This window comes from Heterocephalus glaber, unplaced genomic scaffold (genome assembly GCF_053883595.1).
Source record: "Heterocephalus glaber isolate CG9 unplaced genomic scaffold, H.glaber_assembly_v1.0 deba00001673, whole genome shotgun sequence".
Taxonomy (NCBI): Eukaryota; Metazoa; Chordata; class Mammalia; order Rodentia; family Bathyergidae; genus Heterocephalus; species Heterocephalus glaber.
This window is the reverse complement of record NW_028258410.1, coordinates 18421925-18443829: the sequence shown is the minus strand read 5'-3', so window position 1 is coordinate 18443829 and position 21905 is coordinate 18421925. Positions and strand designations below refer to the sequence as shown.

Here is a 21905-nt window from a genome sequence, read left to right as displayed (position 1 = left end):
CTGATCTAGAGATGAAGGTGATCACAGGGGTCTCCTTGAGAAAGTAACTGAAATGGCCCAGAACCTTCCAGAACATTCTTCCACCTAGACCAACCTAGCCACCTGCATGTCTGCTTCCTAAGTCCTTCAGGCCTCTGTTCTCCTGTCATCTCCTCAGAGAGACTCTCCTTGGTCCTCCTCACTAAACCCACACTCCAGCCCACCCTCTATCCCAGTAGCCTGCTCTGCTTTCTTTGTGGTACTCATCACTATTTGATGATACATTATTAGGGTTATGTGGTCATCTGTCATCACAGGTTTTATGAAAAGGGAGGTTTTATCTATCCATGTACCCAAAGAACTCAAAGTAGGGAGTGGCATGTGGTAGTGTTCAATTAATTCTTGTCAAATGTCACTTTACATTCATCACTGGAGTGAGGGTCATAAGGGGACTGACTTCATTAAAGGGAAAAATGTATGTCAAACCCTTTCCATAGGCCTGGCATGTGCTAGATGTTAAGTAAGTCTGTTGGTATTTAAAAAATCAAGCTGTGAGGATGGATGTGAGGTCACCTCAAATTGAGGGTAGAGGAAGGGGAAGGGCACAGGCCCAGGGCTCCCAGGAGCTAGGAGCACATGAAGGAGGAGGGATCCAGGAGGACGGCAAGAAGTGAGGCCTGAGGAGCAGCTGAGACATGGTTCCTACGGGGTGTGACAAACCAGGCAGGACTGATGGCAGACTTAGCAGGGCCCCTTGCTCTGAAATCCTTCTGAATTTCCACATGGCCATAGCAGAGCACTAAGCCAAGCCCAGGTGACATGTGGCCACCCAGGTGGACATCTGCGATGCCAGCCTGAAGCTTAGAGGCAGGAAGTGACCCTTGCTGTCCCTGACAGCCATGTCAGTCATGTTCCAACTCAGCTTCCCGTGTGGCTGGGAGGGTCATGGGAGGCAACAGCAGCCCTGGATGCTCAAGGCCTAGGGCCAGGGTTAGGGGGCTACTGCTGGGATCCAGGGATCAACAGCCAACTTGGTCTGCTTTGCCTCACAGCCCAGCACCCTGCTTCGGGACAGGCATGGACCCTGGGAAATCCCCTGGGAGGTTCTGGGAAGGCCTTGCCTCTGGAGTGCAGGAGACACATGTGGCTGCTTTTCTTTCTTCCCACCTGGCTGGGCTGCAGACGTGTCAGCAAAAGCTTCCCGAGCCTGGAACCGAGACCAACAGCTGCCCCCTCTGCGCCTTTAATTAGACGAGGTGAATAAGCCTCACTTGTCTGAGCTGCAGCTGCCAGATTTCCAGTTACTTCCAGCCATAAGCATTTCAGTCTGTGACGGTCACTCCTCAGGACCGCAGGACGCCTGCCTCCTGATACCCATCTGGACATACTGAGGTCTGGGACTTGGGGGAAGCTTCCCTGGGTCACACAGTGGAGTCACGAGGCTACTGACTCACCCTCCAGTGCTCCTCGCTCTAGCCCCGCCTCGTGGTCTGTTTCCCTTCATCCAGGCCACGGCAGCCTCGGCCAACAGCTGCTTTGTAACTGAAACACTCCTCGCAACAGGGCCGACCTTGCCCCTGAGCCTCTCCAGCTCCCCACAGCCCTTCAAAGCTGAGGTGCTCAGTGCAGCCCTGCTGGGCCCTGGGAGGTGTGAGTCACCGTCACAGAGCAGAAGGTCTGAAGCTGGGCCTGCCCATCCCTCTGCGGGTCCCGTCCCCCAGCCTTCGTCACCTGGCTTCACTCAGGCGTTGACTCACGACAGCTTGCAGTCAGCTCTGACACTCAGATCATTTTCTGCTCATCTTGTGCCCAGCTGGTGGCCTTTAATTAGGTGCTGTCAACTTCCTGCCTCTGTCCACGTTGTCTTTCCCCCTCTTTTTGGCAGGTTATATTAATATTAAAGATATAATAACGATGATACTAGTGTATATCATGCCCTAAGGGCTTTGACTGAATTTAAAAAAATTTTGTTTTCCTCAGAAGTTACTGTCAGACATAAGGAATCTTCTTGTTTCCATCTTATAGATGGGAAAACTAAGGCTTGGCAAAGTTAAGTCACTGGGCAGGGTGACCGAGCCAGGAGGATTTGGTAGAGCTAGACTATGAATGACCATGAGGGTATTTGACCCTAGAGTCTGGCTCCAAAGCACAAACCCAGTTGGGCCCATTAGGATAGGATCAGAGGCTCCATCACAGTAGTGTGGACTGCAGTCACATTTATTGTTTGTTTAAAAGACATCTGGAGATTGCAGACCACTGGGTGGATTTGGCACCTCAAGGTTGCCATAAGGGACACGGGGTCTTTGCACTCTCCCTTTGCACATCAACAGCGAGTCAGCAACTCATCTTCAGCTGGTCCTCACGTCACAGATGGCTGCCACAGCTCACTCATCACCTCTTCACACAGCAATGTCCAAAGAAGCAAGAAAAGAGGCAAGCAGGTCTGTCCTCATCTACCTCCTTTTCATCAGAAAGGAAACTCTTTCCCAGAAGCCCCCAGCAGAGTTTACCTTCAGCCAGAACTGGGGCATGTGACCACCCCGGACCAGTCACAGGGCCAGGATCATAGGATGGCCAAGGTTGGCTTAAATCAAATGTGGTTCACTCCTTGGGGCTGGGCCCACAGCCAGCTGCAGAAAGTCAGGGTTCTGTCAGCTGGAAGGAAGGGAGGACTGATGGTTGGCAATGCAATCCCTGGTGTTTGACTGCCCAGCCCTTGAAAATGTTCGGCACAGGCACCGTGACTGGTTGGCAGGATTATTGTAGGTGACACATAAGGGAGGTTGTATGGGTTTTTTGGGGGGTTTTTTGGTACTGGGGATCGAACTCACGTCCTTGTGCTTGTGGGAAGGCAGCAGAACCATTGAACTAAATCCCTGGCCCTAGGAGGTTGCATGTTTTAAAAATAATTTTAGTCCTAAGTATTTGGGTGCACTTTGGAAAAATACGTTTACGGAGAACTCATCAATCAGAACCATAAATTCATGGATATTATTTCTCAGGATGGAACAACTTAAGGATTTAAAAAAATACATGAGTAAAAGAAAAATATTAAGTAAATCATAGTTCCTTTGCTTCTAGATTTGGCAATGGTAAGAGGGTAGAAAGCCCTGTTCTGCGTTATTCCGTTTGGCATTTTTTCCAGCTTCTTAGGCATTCTGCCTTCCACCTCCCTCCTGAGGAAAATAAACACCCATGAGGAGTTTTGCATCCTCTGCAAATACGACTCGAATAAAGCCTCCAGCTCAAATATAAGCCAGGCCTGCTGGGCCCGGAAGGGCCAGCATCTCAACTCTGGTCCTTTCCTGGTATTTCACCTCTGGCCACTAGGCCAGAGGGTTTCATTGGCTTCACTTTCCTCCTGTAAGCTGCTGCAAATTCTGTTTCTGGAGGGAAAAAAAAGTCAAGACATAAATACTAATTATACTGATCACTTGAGGCTTCGTGTCAGGAATTTTCAGACTTTGCTAAAACATGAAGCTTGTCATTTAAATGAGAATGTAGTTGCTCATCATAAGAACTGCATCAGGGTTGGTCCAGCGACACAGTGATGCATGCTAGAGACTTCAAGCAAAAATTTTGCTCAAAGAGGGAACCAGCTCAGTGTGCACCAGCCCAACAGGTGCTTGGGTTGGGCGCAGTGCAGTGGCAGGCCCTGGCTTCCACCCACCAGCGCCGCACTCTGGGCTTTGCAGGCCACATGGTCTCTTTTGGAACCACTCACTGACATCCTGTCCTCAGAGCGGCTGCAGACAGACAGCCATAAACAATGTACCAGAGCGCATGTGTTCCCATGGAATGTTACTCGTGGACACTGAGATTTTACTCCCACATAATTTTCAAGCATTACTCTTCCTTTGTTTTTTTTAACCATTTAAAAATGTAAAAAACAGGGGCTGGGGATTTAGCTCAGTGGTTTCACTGCCTGCTGTGCAAGCGCAAGGACCCGAGTTCGATCCCTGGTACCAAAAAAATGAAAAAATGAAAAAAATAAAAATGCAAAAAGCATTCTTGGATTGCAGGCTGTGCAAAAACCAGCAGTGGGACAATTGTAGCCTGAGGCCTATAGTTCACGATCTCTCTATAAGCCAGGGATAAAAGAAGAATTATAGAGAAGCATTGAAAACATAGAGAGAGCCCCACACGCCTGTAATCCCAGCTACCCTGGAGGCTGAGGCAGGAGGATTGCAAGTTCAAGGCCTGCCTGGGCAAGTTAGCAAGACTTTGTCTCAAAATAAATATTTTTATAAAGGGCTGGGGATCTAGCTCAGTGGTAGACCACTTGCCTAGCATGAACAAGGTATATTTCATATATGTATGCAGTATGTATAGATAGATGAAGAAATTGTATCCCTTAAAAAAGAAATCACACAAGAAACTAGCAACAGCAAGTACTGTGAAGCAGAAAACTGGCAAACATCAAAGTATGAAGACATTTTCCACCCAAACCTTTTTGTACTGTTTGAATTTTTTTCAGTGTTCTTGTGCTACTTGCACAAAACAGAAAGTGTTTGCCAAAGCAGAAAGGATTTCTGTGCCACCGTCTTAAACACAAGAGGATCCGAGTAAACACACAGTGTCAATCCCAGCACAGGGCCAGGGTGCCAGCTGCAGGCCACGGGTGAGGTGAGGCCCTTGGTGCTGTGTGGGATGCAGCCCTGTTGGCAGCAAAGCTGACACCAAGTGGCACACGGGATGACACGGATGAGCACAGGTGGAGGGGACGGAGTTGGTGGGAGCAGGGAGACGCAAGCTGATTCGCCACTTCCGCTGCATGCTGCTCTTATCTGGGTCACAGAAAAGCCAGTGTTCTGCCAGTATTTACCTTTGATCTCTGCTCCAGAGTGAAGGAAAGATGCCCAGGCCTGGCACAAACCAGAGGGTGGGTGGTGTTGTGAAAAGAAAAAGCAACTTGCCTTGAAATGAAGGCATCTCGAGAGCTTCGTCCCCCAGATGCCTGTGACTGCTGCGTGCTCTGTGAGGTGGCCCCGGGGACCCATGGCAGCCCCACCCAGGTACGCAGCAGATGTGGATTGTTTTAAAAAACCGGAAATGGTACCTAATCGAAAACATCATATAGATTGAAGAGTTCCTGTCTTCCCTCAAAACCCTGGAGCTCTGCCCAGCCCTGGCCACCTTCCCACATGGATGCTGTAGCCTGGAGCACTATGCAGTGTCCAGGGTGAGGGCTTTCAGGCTGCCGTGGTCCCCACACTCCTGCCCCTCCTCAGGACACCTCCCTCCTGCTCTCTCCTTAAGCAAGGGGTGGGGAGCCCTGACTGAGGGCCCAACCCTGGGCCCATTGTTGTAGGTGTGAGCCAGACACACATGCAGACAGTAAGCCAGAAGAGAAGAGCTGAGCTGACCATAGTGGTGCACGCCTGGGATCCCAGACGCTCTGGAGGCCGAGGCAAGAAAACCACAGGTTGGAGGTCAGCCTCGGCAACTTAACAAGACCCTGTCTCAAAATAAAAAAGAAAAAGGCCCGGGGTGTAGCTCAGTGGGAGAGCACTTGCTGAGGCCATGTGAGGCCCTGGGTGTGATCCCCAGAACCATACAGAGGGGTAGGGGCTGGAGGAGGAAGAGGAGGCACTGGAGGAGAAGGAGAAGGAGAATAATGGAGCAAAGGTGGAGTGGGTGTGTGGTGAGTGAGGAACGGAAGACTCCACAGGGAGGGGACTTGGGGCAAAGCCCTCATTCAGGTCCATTTGGTGCCAATCAATACCAGCGGCCGGCTAACTTAGAGTTATTCAGTTCACTGGCCATTCAGGAGACCCGAGAGCATGCCACGGGCATCTGCTTGGCTCTAGTGAGGCCCGGTGCCAGTGGCCTCACGGGGCAGAAGTCTGTGCGGCAAGGTCACGCGGTGTGGTGGGAAGCCAGAGACCCAGGAGGGACCAGGCCGACTCTTCATAACCACCCATTCTTGTGGGAACTCACTCACTCCCGAGAGACCCAGCCCACTCTGCCAGCCCAGCATTCGTCCCTGCATGACGGCAGAGCCCTAGGGACCTCATGACTTTTCACTAGGCCCGTCCTTAAAGGCTGCACCACTTGGACACCACTACGGAGGGCCAAGATGACAGCACATGAAGCTTCGAGGGCTGCAGTCAAACTGCTTCCAAACCCAGCAGACCTGATGCAAGTGAGGAAGCAGGCCTGGGGGATATCTGTGGGGAGAATGGTCCATCAGAGAGAGTCTCGTGTGCAGAGGTCCTGAGGCAGGAGGGCTCCTTGTCCTCTGAGGAGCAGTGAGGAAGCCAGTGCCACTGGAGAGCCATGCAGAGGGCAAGAGTGAGAGAGAAGTCAGAGACATGGCAAGGCTGCCAGCGGTGGACAGCCTTGTGGGATCTTTGGCTTTTACTCTGAGGGAGGTGGGAGCCATGGAGAATCTAGGCAGAGGAGGGATGTGGTCAGGCTCAGGATTGAATAAATTCCTTCCAGCTGCATGTGGACAATGGTGTGTATGTGTGTGTGTGTGTGTGTGTGTGTGTGTGTGTGTGTGTGTGTACTGGGTAGGATGGGGATAGGGTGGCAGCAGTGAGGACCTACTGCAGTGCTCCAAGTGCGAGGTGACAGTGGACTGGGGCAGGCTGAGCTCCCGGCCTCCTCCCTCTCTTCCCCGGTCTGCCCAGTTGTGGAGATGTCCACCTCCCGCCACCCCTCGCCTTTCCCTGCTTGCCATCACCCCCTGCCAGGTACTGTACGAGTCTTGCTGTGTGGGTGTCCACCTCCTTTGAGAGTCAGCCTCAGGAGGGAAGCGAGGATACCTGTCTCATTCCCCGCTGTCCAGAACAGCACCCAGAGCACAGCAGGGCTTCGTGGGATCCATAGGAAGGATGAGGGAGGGGGGTCCTCTCCTCCCACCATGTCCTCTTCTATAAGCAGGAGGGGCCAACTCTCCCCGCCTCACAGAGCTGTTATGGGGACCCTGAGCACCTGGCAAGGCTCTGCAAAGTGGTTGCCAGGCGTTAGGTGCTGCTGTTGCTGCTCTGAGCTGTAAGAGCGTGGGGGGCCCAGCTGGAGGACAGCGGCCCCTCGGAGCCCAGGAGCAAGAGCCAGGGCCTTGGCCCTGGTGGGACCGGCCTGTTTCCCACAGTTCTCAGTGAGAAAGTGCAAAGGAGCCCAGGACCCGGGCGTGCTGGCCAGACTGCTGCCCCCTGCTCTCTGCCGCCCCTTGCCCTGCAGCTGGACTCATCAGGGAGAAGCCTGCTTCCCCAGCCCTCCCTCGCCTGTCCCTCTGCAGCTACTTCCCAGGGAGCTCCCTGGTGGCCTCAGCACCCTCCTCCTTCCTCCGAAAACAGGCCTAAGTGCCCACTCCTGTTAATGTTAGCATCGCTGCTGTTCTGTGGACAGTGGAGGCGGAGGCAGAAACAGCAGGCCAGAGAAAATGCCCAGAGTGATAAAGCCAGCAACTATGTAGCTACTAAGTCATTGTCACTACAACTTATGAGGTAGGTGCCGTTGTTAACTCCATTTTTCAAGTAATACAGCTGAGATCTAGAGCGAGGAAGAGATTAACCCCGGTGCGGGGGATTCAAAGGTGGAATCTGGCTCACACCTCGCTGCCATGTGACATTTTATCATTTGGCATCACGGCGTTTCCCAAGCGCTCACTGGGTGCCAGCTGTGGGCTCAGCTTCCGCTGGCATCGCCTCTTTGAATCTCCCAAAGACCTGCTGAGTGTGACTCTTAAGTAGCCCAATTCATAGACAAAGAAATTGAAGCCTAGGAAGATGAGGCGTTTGCTGTTCACAGTGCGGCTGACTGTTTTCTAAAGATACCTGAACAGCCTCTGCCGTCTTAGCCTTTTTTCTTTTTCAAATGATTGCATTGTTGAGATATAATGCACGTACTGTAAAGTCCACTGTTTCCAGGCATGCAATTCCGTGTTCTCTCGTGTACCCACACACATGATTATAGCCCCCCAAAAGATGCCCCACACCCATCAGCAGTCGTTCTCCATTCTCCCTCCCAGCCCCAGACTACCACGGACCTTTCCGCCTCTGTATCCGCTTCTTCCGGATCTTTCCGCAGGTGCTCTTTGTGACTGGCTCCTTGCTCTCAGCTGGTTTTGAAGCCCATCCGTGTGATAGTGGGCAGTGCACCTCCTTCCTTCCTATGGCTGCATAATGCTCCATTGGGTGGCGATGCCACACTGGTTTTCCATTTGTAGGTTGACAGGCATTTGTTTCTGTGTGGACCCTGGGCCTCATTTCTCTTGGGTGTAGGCCCAGGCCTGCAATTGCCGGGCCCTATGGGACCTCTGTGGTTGACCTTTGGGGAACTGCCAGGCTGATTTCCAGAGGCTGTGCCGTTTTATAATCCCACCAGCACTCTGTGAGGGTGCCAGTTGCTCCAGGCCCCCTCATAAAGTGACCCTAACATTCGTCCCACTGACCGGTGATGTGGGCTCTCACCTCCACCCTTCGAGCCTGGAGGGGCCTCTATGGCTGTCTGGACCCACAGGGGACAGAGGAAATGTCCTGCATGACCCTAACAACCATGGGTGGCACTTCCAACTCTCGCTCTTGGAACCCATGCCTCAGAAGCCCAAAGCAGTCCTGGGACCCGACCCTGGGGGACGTCACACCAAGGGTGTCCTGGTGCCGGCTAGCCGAAGAGCAGCCACCAGCCACACATCAGCTGCAGAAGACAATCGCAGAGCCTCCAGCTGGTGCTCCGCCAGCCCTCAAGTCCCCTGAGCCTTCCAGTGTTCCCAGCCGAGGTTCTGGTGTCCTGGGGCAGAGACAAAAGCCATCTCGCTGTCTCCTGTCTGAATTCCTTACTCAGAAATCTGAGAACAGCAAATGTGTTTTACGCCGCTGAGTTTTGGGGTGCCTCGTGAAGCAGCAACAGTAACCCAAAGGCATAGCCTAAGTGGCGAGGCCAGGATCGGCCCTCGGGTCTGCCAGATGTCAGGCCACCTGGAACCACCACAGAGGCTGGCTGGTCCCTGGGGCTAAGGGAGCCAGGTGACATCCCCTGCCTTGAGCTGCCCCAGGAGCAGCGGAAACCCCTGCAGGAACCCCTTCTCCCGTGGGTCTGCTGTGGCTGCCCAGGTGCATAAGACACAGGCATTCTTGTTCTTTGCCTGTTCTTTGCGGAAAAGTCAGGGTGAGGAGGACAGGGAGACCTAAAATCCGGGTCGTCGTGGAGAAGTGCTACGCACACCTGGGCAAGGACTTCCACACCAACAAGCGCGTGTGCGGGGAGATCGCTGGCGTCCCGCACAAGAAGCTCCGCAACAGAGAGCAGCTATGGCGCACCTGAAGAAGCGGATTTACTGTGAGGATGAATTTCAGAACGCCACGCGGAGTTGTCCAAATCTTTCCGCTGTGCCGTAATTTTCAATAAATTCAGGACAGTAACAAAAATAGAGGGCGAAGGAGTGGAGGGGTCTAAGTCACGGGTGTCCAACCTTTTGCCTTGCCTAGGTCACAAATTAAATATATAACAATGTATTTAATGTAGATAAATGATGCAATTCCTTCATTTTTTATATTTTAGTTTATTAAATTATTTTATAATATAGCACAAGTCAAGTTTAATAATTAGGTGAGCAAACTTCCATGTCTGCTTAATGAGAATAAATGCCTGTGTTGACGGGCACGTGTGCAGGAGGTTGAAGTACTATGATCAGTGATGACTGCGTTCCACTCGCTGTCACACAGGCACTTGTAACCGGCGGGGTGGGCACAGAAGGCAGAGTTAGCACTGCCCACTGCCCACTGCCCTCCCAGGCAGCATTTCACGCTCCAGCACCAAGCAATCAAGTCATGAAAAACATGGCTCAAAATCACATAATGCATAATCCCCGCATTCTGGGAGGTGGAGGCAAGAGGATCACTGGTTCAAGCCCAGCCGGGGCCACTTAGCAAGACCATGTCTGTCTTAGTCACTTTCCTCATGGCTGAAACAAAATACCAAACCCAACTTAGAGGAGGAGAGGTTTATTTTGGCTCGTGTTTTCAGTCCAAGGAAGGAAGGCAGGGTAGAAAGGCCTGGCAGGGGAAAGTGGCTCAGGTCCGGGCAGCCAGGAAGCAGAGAGAGAAGGGAGGAGCTAGGGAGGAGCTGGACCCTTCGGGCCACGCCCCAATGACCCCCTCTAACCAGGCCCCGCCTCCTAGTGCAAGTCAGCAGCAGCCATCGCGGTCCAATCCTTTCCCAAAAGCTCTGCCAGCAAGCACGTGAGGCTCCTGGGGGACACCCAAATATAAACCTTACCCTGTCTCAAAATAAAAAATAAAGGAGGGCCAGAGATGTGGATCAGTGCAAAGGCCCTGGGCTGGGTACCATCCACAGTAGTGAAGAAAACGATCACCTAATAATGCTAAAAGTGTACCATCTCGTGCAGCTGTGTTACTGGCTCTCCAAGGCCGCATTCGGCTCTAGGGCCATGGGTTGCGGCATGGCTGGACTCCGTTGGTATTTTTGTTTTGTTTTGTTCTCTTGAGACAGCGTCTCCCTATGTAGTTCAGGCTGACCTTGAACTCAGTGGAGCCCAGGCTGGCCTCACATTCATGGTGATCTTACTGCCTCAACCTCTCAAGCGCTAGGATTACATGCATGAGCCACCACGCTCGGCTCATATACCTTAACTCCAAATAGTGCAGCTGGCACCTCCTCCTTGTCAGTCAACGTGTCCCCAAACACAAGAGCACCGCTCCATCCAGTGGCCCTTTGCATTTATTAAGGGTTCCAGATGCACTGTGGTTGAGAGAAAATTTAACATATATTCTAGGATCATGCTTGAGTACATAAAAGAGATCAGTTTTCTTTCTCCCACCAAAAATTAGATTGCTTTACACCGATTGTTTTGTTTTATGTGTGGTGTACTGGGGATTGGACACTCTACCCCTAGCTGCATCCCCTACCCTTTTTATTTTGAGAGTCTCACTAAGTTGCCCAGACTGGCCTTGAACTTGTGATCTTCCTGCCTCAACCTCCTAAGTAGCTGGAATCACAGGCCTGTGCCAGGGCCCCCAGGTGGTATCTGACTTTTTCAGGTAACAACATCCTTAGAATTGTTTCTTGGTGAGCTGCTTTCACCCAGCCTTCTTCGTAGGAAGGACGCCCGCTGGTCCACACATCGCCTTCCCTGTAACACAGAGTCTGCTGAGACCCTGAGCCCTTGGCCATCACAATGCTGAGCAAAAGAAACCGGACAGGATGCCTCCCACTCTGAGACGCCACTGACGTCAAGTTCAAATGCAGCTGATGCCATCTGAGGGGCAAGAGCTCAGGAGAGGCTCAGTCTTTGTGGGGTCTACTGGGAGGGGACCCGCGGGGGCTCCTGGGGCACCCTGTGCTCATCTATGTGCTGGTCGCAGGGGAAGGTGTACACTTGGGGAGCATGCTCTGTGCTCTTTTTGTAGGACACATGCGTGTTTCTGTGCAATTAAAAAAAACCCAGCATGTTCCCAGTGCACAGGCTGTGCTAGAAAGAGATGCATGTTTGATGTTTCTGCCCTGTGTGACTTACATGGATGGTGAAGGACTGGAGGCATCAGGAACCCAGATCAGAAGCCCTGTTCAGCCACTATTAAATGTGTGACCTTGGACAAGTTACTTAACCTCTCTGAGCCTTTGTTTCCTCATCTGGACTCCTTACTGAGTCCAGGAGACCACAGGCTCACCCCTGCCCACCTCTCCATCCAGCTCTCCTCCCCCTCTGGCTCTCCAAGCTCTGACCACACTGGTCCCCATTCTGTTTCTCCCACAGCAAAGCTTACTGTGACCCCAGGGCCTTTGCACTGGCTCTTCCTGCAGCCAGAGACTGTCCTATCCTTGCTTTCTTTGTCCTTGTTTCCTTTTTCTCATTCCTGTCCCAGGCCAAATGTCACCTCCTCAGAGAGGCCCTCATGGAGCACTCCCTGTGGCAGCCGTCATCGACCACACCCCTTCTCTTTCTTGCGGCTCAGTCAGTCTTCGAGTGTGCTTTCAGTGTTGCTGTCATTTACCAGCCAGGTTTGGTACTCCCTCCAGACATACCGATGCCAAGGCATTGGGGATCCGAGTCCTCTGGTTCATTGCTACATTCCCATATGTAAAATAACTCCTATTAAATCAATCCATCCACACAGTGATCTGATTCTACAGCACAGAATCCTCAGGAGGGCCCGAGAGGTGACATTTCTCAAAGTGCCATTTCAGCCACCAGGTCTGTAAAACACAAGGGGCCTGGGGGAGACCTGGTGGAGTGTGGTTGAATACTGAGGCACTAGAGAGGCCTGGGGCCCCTGGAGCTGGATCTCCAATTATCCCATGTGCTGAAAGTCACTGTACCTTTGGCAAACATCACCTCTCCCACCCTTTGCTTTGCCTGGAACAAAATCATTAATGTTCTTATTAGTTTATTTCTATAAGATTACACTAACATAGTTTTACATAGCTCAAAAAGCACAAGGAGTATATAACGAGAAGTCTGTCTCCCTCCACCTCCTGCCCACAGCTAAGGTTTCCAGGTACCCCGTAAATGCTTCCAGAAATTTCCTGTACATAAACAGGCTCCTGGGGGTATATATTCCCCTTTCCTGTTTACACCAAAGGATCTGATGATACACACAGCTTTATATCTTTGCTTTTTCATTTTCCATACCCTGGCATAGTAAGTGGTCTTGTTCTTTCTGAAGACTGTGGAAGGCTTTGTTATTTATTTATTCCCTACTGATGGGCACCCAGGTGGCTCCAGTCTTTTGCCACTGCACACAGCACTGCAGCGACAATCCCGAGTCCACTGGCCTCCTCCCTACCCCGCCACACTGGTGTTCATGATTGGACCTTTCCAGACTTTTCCTCAAGTTGACTTTGGCTCCGTGTCCTGAACTCTGAAGTGTTTGAGCTGATAAGATGTGGGGTTGGCCAAGGGGCCGGAGGAAGCAGTTTGGTTCCAGCAAAGGAGGAAGCCCTGGGCCTCAGCCCCTTCCTGTCCCCAGCAGCAGGGATAGGAGCACTGCCGCTCAGCACTTGAAGGAAGGAGGGAGAAGCCAGCGGGTCCCAGGCTGGTTCGGGAAGCGGGGGGAGCCCTCCCTCCCCCAGGTTGCTCTCCGATTCCTCTTGACCTTCAAGGACACCTTGGAGAGGGCTTGCAGTGGGTTGAGTATTTACTAGGGCCTTGGGCAAGTTCGAGGACAGGCTGCAAGTCCCAAGAGGCCCTACACAGCAGGGCTGCTTCCATGGCCGGGGCTGACCGCCGTGAGGCCAGCTCCCTGCAGGCCATACCTGCCCTGCCTGGCAGCAATCTTGGCTCCAGTCTGTGGCACGGAGTCATTCAGTCCCGATGCCCGCTCTGGAACTGTCTTCAGTGGAAAAGGGCTAAGCAGTTAACACGTGCTCAACGGGCCAGAGCAAGGTACTGCCCAGCTGAGGAGGCCTCCCAGTCAGACTGCATCCGGCAGAAAGCCCTCTGGGGCTCCCCAGGGGTCCCCAGCCCCATGACCCAGCCCTGCACATCTCTCCCTCCAGGGTCGGCCATGCCCACTTGGTGAAGTTCTTGTACCTGCTCTTACCTCGGGTCCTCAACTGCTGCCTCTGTCAGCTGCAGCTCCCACCTCCCACATATCCTGTAGCTCTTGGAGGGGATGGAAATGTGGCCTCCTCCTCCAGGAAGCCTTCCCCGATGGCCTGGATGGGCCTAGGGCCTCTTCAACACTGTGACCTGCCTTGTCCGTTCCCTGTCCCAGCTCCAGTCCCTCCCTGCTGGATGACCCAAAGCAGTCCACCAGGGGAGAGGCCGGGCTCTGTGGCCAACCCACCCAGAATTAAGAGCTGGCTCTTCCTTGGCTGTGCAACCCTGAGCCTCATTCTCCTCACCTGGAAAGCGGGCACAGTGCCAGCACCTGCACCATGGGGTGGCTGTGAGGAAGAAGCAATGTGACACAGTGCTTAGAACAGAATCGGGCAGACCGCAGTGGGTGAATGTCGGCGTGTCTTGATGCCCTGCCTCCCTCTCCGACCACAGTAGGTGCTCATTTAAGAGTCATCAGCTAAAACACACAGCCTTCACTTGTGTTCACAGAGATGAGCAAGGGAGGCGCAGTGCATGTGGTACAATGGAAAAGCTTTTAAAAACACAACACTGAATAGTTGGCCCGTATGATTTACAACTCTGCACACACACACACACACACACACACACACACACACACACGAGTAGTCTGGCTTAGGAGAAAGGAAAAAACAGAATGCTTAGTGTGGTTACATTAGAAGGATAGGACAAAAAATAATTTTCTTCTTTCTTGTTTGATGTGTTTTTTTTTCTAATCATCCTTAATAAGCATGGTTTCCATTCAAATGGGAAAAATAACAACAAATCGGGGAAGAGGGAGCCCGCAGCCCTTCCTGTTCTGGGCCATTTCCCCACAAACTGGGGCCATGGTGGCACAGGGTGGGGTGGTCAGGGGTGAAGCAAGACCAGGGAGCCCCCGTGCTGGTGGGCTGAGAGCAGGCCCCAGCCGGGGAAGTGGCGCTGAGCAGTGATGAAGCACCCCTCTACGACGTGGGGCACGTGGAGCCCTATGGACCCTGCCACCTCCAAAAGCCTCCCTCTCCTGACCCCAGACAGAGCTGGCAGCCCTGCCCGATGCCACAGTGAGTCGGGCATCGCCCCACTACACCCCACAGCCATGTACACGACCTCCCTCACCTGACGCCACACCTTCCCCAGCATGCGCAGTTACTGCTGTGTGGCTTCCACGTGGTTTGTCCTCACCAAAACTCATGGCAAACTCAGGCTGCCAAGGTGCTGGTGTTGAGAGGTGACCAGGCCATGGGGGTGAAGTCCGCACAAGGCTGCTGGAGTTACGGACACAGAATGAGGTCTCAGGGGGTTGAGCCAGATTTGTGATGGAGAGTGAGGTGTTACAAAGCATTTAGCCTCCCTCAACTGTCTCCTGCCAACTGCCTCCTGCCGGCGCTCCTCTTCCTCCATGTGCCCCTAGGGCTCCACCATGTAATGACACAGCCGAGGCCCTCACCAGAGCCCAGTCAGATGGGTCTCCTGACTATGGGCTTTCCAGCCTTCGGAACTGCAAGCCACAGGGAACTCCATGGCTTGTAAATTACCCAGGTCTCAGGTACTTTACTATAGCAACACAAAATGATCTAAAATAGTTCCACTTCACAGAGGGGGAAACCAACACCCAGAAGCTTTAATAATTGCCCAAATCTTCCTAGCTGATACATGCAGGGTCTGAATTTAACACCATCTGCTTTCATCCTTCTCATTTCCACTAAATGAGGTGGTGATTTCCTGAAAGACAGGAATTAGGTTATAGCTGTCACTGTGTTCTCAGGGCCTGGCCCAGGGTCCCACACACAGTGAGGACCTAACAATGATGGCTGAGCAAACGAACTGACAAATATGTGAGAAAGTGGTGGTTCGGTGCAGACACGTGCATGAGGGGCTGAGTGGGTGTGTGGTTGGATAAGAGGGTGCATGAGTGGACAAATGAGTGGGGGGTAGGATGAATGGATTGATGAGTGGATGGATGGGTGGGTGGATGGATGGATGGATGGATGGATGAGTTGATGGATGGGTGAGTGGATGGATGAGTGGATGGATGGATGGATGGATGAGTTGATGGATGGGTGAGTGGATGGATGAGTGGATGGATGGATGAGTGGATGGATGGATGAGTGGATGGATGGATGAGTGGGTGAGTGGATGGATGGATGAGTGGATGGATGGATGAGTGGATGGATGGATGGGTGGGTGGGTGGATGGATGGATGGATGGATGGGTGGGTGGATGGGTGGGTGGATGGATGAATGGATGAGTGGATGGATGGATGAGTGGATGGATGGATGGGTGGATGGATGGATGAGTGGATGGATGGGTGGATGGATGGATGGATGGATGGGTGGGTGGATGAATGGATGGGTGGGTGGATGGATGGATGGATGGATGGGTGGGTGGGTGGATGAATGGATGAGTGGATGGATGGATGAGTGGATGGGTGGGTGGATGGGTGGATGGACAGATGGGTGAGTGGATGGATGAGTGGATGGATGGTGGATGGGTGGGTGGATGGATGGATGGGTGGGTGGATGGATGGGTGGGTGGGTGGATGGATGGATGGATGGATGGGTGGGTGGATGGGTGGGTGGATGGATGAATGGATGAGTGGATGGATGGATGAGTGGATGGATGGATGGGTGGATGGATGGATGAGTGGATGGATGGGTGGATGGATGGATGGATGGATGGGTGGGTGGATGAATGGATGGGTGGGTGGATGGATGGATGGATGGATGGGTGGGTGGGTGGATGAATGGATGAGTGGATGGATGGATGAGTGGATGGGTGGGTGGATGGGTGGATGGACAGATGGGTGAGTGGATGGATGAGTGGATGGATGGGTGGATGGGTGAGTGGATGGATGGATGAGTGGATGGGTGGGTGGATGGATGGGTGGATGGGTGGGTGGATGGATGGGTGGATGGATGAGTGGATGGATGGATGAGTGGATGGGTGGGTGGATGGATGGGTGGATGGATGGATGAGTGGATGGGTGGGTGGATGGATGGGTGGATGGATGGATGGATGGTTGGATGAGTGGATGGATGAATGAGTGGATGGATGGGTGGGTGGATGGATGGATGGATAAATGGATGAGTGGATGGATGGATGAGTGGATGGGTGGATGGATGGGTGAGTGGATGGATGAGTGGATGGATGGATGGGTGGGTGAATGGAATACATGCATAGAATGAATGTGTGACTAAACACATAAAAGAGCTAACTACAGAAATGATGATGAAAATCAGAGGGTGGAAGTGTTTGTTTTCAGACAGTGAATGTGACCCTTAGGAAAGTTGCAGTCTGGCAACTCTTAAGCCAAATCAGACCCCAGACATATTTTGTTTTGTCTTCACAGGGTTTTAAAATTTTAAATTAATTGTCATTATTTTTAAATTGAAAATTTCACATTAAAAAATCTATATTTCTGGCTTCCCTTGCAAAATTAGGCCAGAATGCATACCGAGAAACAATGTATGGGGACTGGCAGGGCTGAGTCCTCCAGGGACTGTGGTTCCACCACCACCCAGTGCCCCCTTCAGGGACACACGGTCCCCACCCCACCCCACCTACCGCACCACGCACTCTGTTCTGGTCTTTTCCTCATAGGAAATGAAAACTCTCCTGTACTCGACTCTTCTTCAAAAGTGGGAAAATGAAAATAGGTAAAAAGAAAACTAGGTGGGGGGGCATCTCTCTGTGAGAGTGCAGCACGGTCCTGTGATCAGACACACCACCCAGGCCTGCTTTCCTGAGGAAGAACAGGGTGCGGTGTTAGGGTCTGAGGGGCCTGGGTTCGAGCCCCAGCTCAGCTATGTGGCCTTGTACAAGTCATTGAACCCCGCTGGGCCTCAGAGTCTTCCTTGGGAGAAAGAGATCGTGTCATCCCTGCCCAGCAGCACAGGGTGCTGGGGCCAGTGAGCTCCTGTCTGTGACACGCTCTGGGTGTGCGCTGCTATTACTGAGGGAGGGCTGGCTTCTGCCACCTCCCTGACCTGCTCGGTCCCCAGAGGTAACTGTACCCCACATGGCCCTCTCCCACGGGGACACTGAGGCCCAGCAATGGGGGTCATTGGGCATTGGGTGGGGAGAGACCAGGAGCACAATAGACATGTCACAGAGCAGACGGGCTGGAGCAAAGGGTGGCTGAAGAGGTTCGCTCCTGTGGCCCTGAGCCACTCAATGCTTGGGATTATCACACGCAAAGAGTGTCCCATCCCAGGCTGCCTGTCCTACAGGTCCCCAGCTCACTGGCCAGGCAAGGAATGTGTCCCTAGTGCCTCCCTGTGGCTGGGTTCCTAAATTACATCGCACTTGCCAGCCTGGGGAGGTGAAGGAGGAGGGGACTTTCCCTAGCACTGCTCTTTACCCAGGCTAGTTGGGAATGTGACAATTTAAAGTCACAGAAAGTGGCTGCAAAAATGGAGAAGACAGACTGATATGGATTTGATCCCAGCTCTTTTCTGGAGCAGCTGGGAGACTTTGGACAAATCATCTGTAAAATAGGGATGTTACTTATTGCACAGCATTGTTGAGAGGTTTAGACAAACACACACACATACACAGCAGATGTCTCTCACCCTCCTCTCTGACACATGCTAGTGCTGTGTCCATGCTGAGCCCACACACACCTGCAACTGAGGAATCCCAAGGTATCCAGAGTGATTATCTCTCCCCAGTGCTTAGAACGGAACACAGGGTCTTTTCCCTGAGCTATATCTCCAACCTCTTTTTTTTTTTTTTTTTTTTTTTTGTCCTGGGGATCGAACTCAGATCCTTGTGCTTGTGAGGCAGGAGATAGAACCACTGAGATAAATCCCTGGCCCCTCTCCAACCTCTTTTTAAAAATTTTGAGATAGGGTCTTGCTAAGTTCCCCAGGCTAGACTTGAACTTGTAATCTTCCTCCCTCAGCCTTCCAAGGTGCTGGGATTACAGACATGTGCCACCAGGCCTGGCTCCCAAGAGTGATTTTTAAATAGATAACAACACACTATTTTGTTGCACAAGCAAACTTACAGACATGGAAAGGGATCCACAATATATTGTGAAATGACCGTAAGTCCTGGAAACATGGTGTACAAAGGATCCCATTTTTGCTTGATGTATTTAAAAAATATTTATAACATATGAGAAACAAAGACTTCATTTTTTCTGTATATAAGGGCTGGGGATTTAGCTCAGTGGTTCCACTGCCTGTCTCAAAAGCACAAGGTCCTGAGTTCAATCCCCAGTACAAAAAAAAGTGGTAACATTTTTTCAGTATATAAAGACTTGCAGATTTAAAAAAAGACAATTACCCACTAGAAAAATAGGCAAAGGATATTGCATTGTTTGGTTTTCCATCACTGTGAGAAAAATACCTGGGAATAACAACTTAAAAGAAGAAAGATGTACTTATTTTGGCTCACAGTTTCAGAGGTGTCAGTCCATGGTCAGCTGGTTCCCTTGCTTTTAGGCAAAAGGGCCTGGCAGAGGAAAGCCATGCTCAACTCATGAAAGCAGCCAGGAAGCAGAGAGAGTCAGAGAAGAAGGGGCTGGGGACAAGACAGTCCCCACGATTATACCCTGTCATCCAGGTCCCACCTCCTAGAGCCCATTCAGCTGCAAATTCATCCATGAATCTGTCCAGGGCTGAGGCCAGAGTCTTCAGCACCTGATCAACTCTCTAGGTACCTTGGAGTACCACTCCCTTGGAGATCAAGCCTTCAGTACCTGAGTCTTTGGGGACACTTAGTATTTAAACCATAAGAGACATAAGCCCTAGGCCACCAGAAAAGAAATGCAAATGGTCTTCATTTTGTGTATTCTGAATTCCAAACCTAACAAAAAGAAAAAACATTCAGATTGGAGTCATGGAGAACATCTTCTTCCTTCAAAGACAAGGCTAAATCAAGAAGCCTGATCATTCTCGGCCTTGGCTGGAATCAGGAAAAAATGCTGCTACGTAAGTTGCTGGTCTGAATGTCACTTGGTAGGTTTAAGATCAGAGAACATTTAGACAATCAGTGTCCAAAAATTAAAATGTACCTGCCCATGACTAGCATTTCAGTTGCTAAGAATGTATCCTGCCAAAACAGACCCATGTACATGGGTGGCTTCTGAGCAAAAGATGCTAACCACAGGATTGTTTGGGCCAAAGACTGGAACCAGCAAGATAAATCATTACAGTAGGATATGTGAAGAATATGTTCCTAGTGCCAATCTGGAAGGGCCACCGAGGTACATTGTTAAGGGAAGAAAATAGCACAAACAGAGTGTGCAGTGTGCGTCTATTTAAATGAGCGTGGGGAACACGTACACGCTTGCTATCTGCCTTTGGGTGTCTCCACGGCGATCCCTGAGAAACAAAGGCCAGCCTGGCTTGTGGAGGGGATGCTTTGGAGTTTTGGTGTTGGGGAAGGAGGGTAAGGATTGGAAGGAGAATGTCTTCCTAGCGACAAATCTTAGGGTTCCTTTTGAATCCTTTTCATGTGAATGTTTCCTTATTAATTTTCTTTAAAGTTTTTAATGCATTGATAGATGAGAGAGAGAGAGAGAGAGAGAGAGAGAGAGAGAGTGTATCTGGAAAGCTATGCTCCAAATGGCAGGCTTATTTTAATCTCTTTACTTAAACAGGTTTTTCTAATTTTAGAAGTAACCATCAAGGTATATTAGGCAATTTTTAAAAATGTAGTGTAATAGTAAAACTTCAATGTTTTCTTGGTAGTCAGAGGAACACTGACTTCCACATCAAAAATAAATAAATAAAGAGATAAACAACACACGCACGCGTCTTAAGAGGTCGGATTACTTCTACTGCCAAGAACGGAAATCTGTTCTATGAAAACGGGAGAATTAATACAACTGTCCAGCCCTGCATGAGCTGAGCACCAGAACTCCGAGCTTCCACCTCCCTCTGGGTGGGATCTGACACCGCCGCTTCCGAGCTGGGCTCCACGTAGTCGCCCACACCCCTCAGCCTCAGTTTCCCCCTCTGTGGTACGAGACCAAGCTGCTGGCAGGCTCTGAGTGTCCGCAGACACGGGCTCAGTTTTAACCGGGAAGAGGCAGGAGTTCTGCACAGCTAGGGATGACGCGGCGGAGGGAGGGTAGGATGGGCCCCTTGGCGTCCTGGGGATCGGGGTCTTCTGGCTGTGCCCCAACGCCCGGCGCTCCACCTGCCTGAGCGTGGTTCTTCCGACAGTTTGGAGAGGGCGACACCAAGTGGCCAAATCCAGAACTGCGCCTCCAGGGCTCAGGCTTCGCGCTTCCCCTGGTGGAGTGGACTCTCAGGGTGAACCTCTAGGAACCTGAGCTTTCTAGGCTGTCAGTGGAGGCGATGCTACCCACCTGCAGAGCGAGGGTGAGGATTAAATGAGGAAGCACGCGGAAATTCTCTCCGGTGCCGCTAGGTGGCACCACTTCACGGCGTTGCTCATGAAACTGCAATCCAGCGCCCCTAGCGACCCCCGGGACGCTTTATTGCTGCCACCACCTCCCCAGAGTGGTTCTAGAGCAGAGTCCCCAAGAGCCAGCGGGATTCCTGGGAGATCTCAGCGCTCGGTCACCGGCCAGCGGACAGCTACACTGGGGTCTCTCCTCGGTCCCGCCTGGGCGACTGGCTCCGTGCGATACCCACGCGTGTCTGTGCCCTCTTTGGGCGAAGGGACAGTGAGCTACAGACTCGTCGCCTTCCCACGGCCAGGGGAAACTGGAACTCCGTACGGTGGCAGTGTTCACTGTAGTTAGTGTCACCGTGCTCCTCCCGAGGGCGGTCTCTGTGGCCCTCCCTGCTGAGGCTGTTCTGCCCTGTCCTCCCCGGGGGACCGTGGCTGCCCTGGGGTGCTCCCGCTTTCCACTGGATCCCTGAAAAGAGCTGTAGCCAAGGAGGCTAGGAATGAGGCTCAGCCTTGGATTCTGGGATCGTTGTCACTGCAGCAAGGCCTGTGTTGACCGATACCAGGGAGATGTAAAGTTTCCTTTAAAAAAAATTAAAGCTACTTAAGTAAAACAAATGGATTTTTAAAAAGAAAAACATGTGGCAGACAGCAGTCTAGGGGATATATATATCATGAAAGCAATTGGATGACTGAAATTTGAGAAATTGGAGCTTAAAGGTAAAAACTGTCACTCCAGGTTCTGTATGGTTCATCTCAGAGCCCCCAAAACACCATCCAAATCCCATTTCAGGACAAAGTGAGTTTCCTAAACGTCTGATCGGACTCCTCTCCTGCTCTAACCTCCAGCATGGCTCCTTTGTGCCCTCGGGTGAAGTCCACACCCTTCATGGCTTACTAAATCCATCCTGATCTGGCTTCCAAGGTATTTGTAGTGTTAAAACATTGCTGAAAGAGGGTGGGAGCCTACAGCCAAGAGAAATCTTCATTTTCTACATGCAACTTCTTACACAAGGAGCAAAATTTA

General features: G+C 51.7%; 1 pseudogene; it reads right to left on the bottom strand.

The window, feature by feature from the left end:
* Positions 1-15629: 15629 nt before the first annotated feature.
* On the bottom strand, positions 15630-16365 carry LOC147822183 (uncharacterized; annotated as a pseudogene).
* Between the last annotated feature and the right edge of the window lie 5540 nt (positions 16366-21905).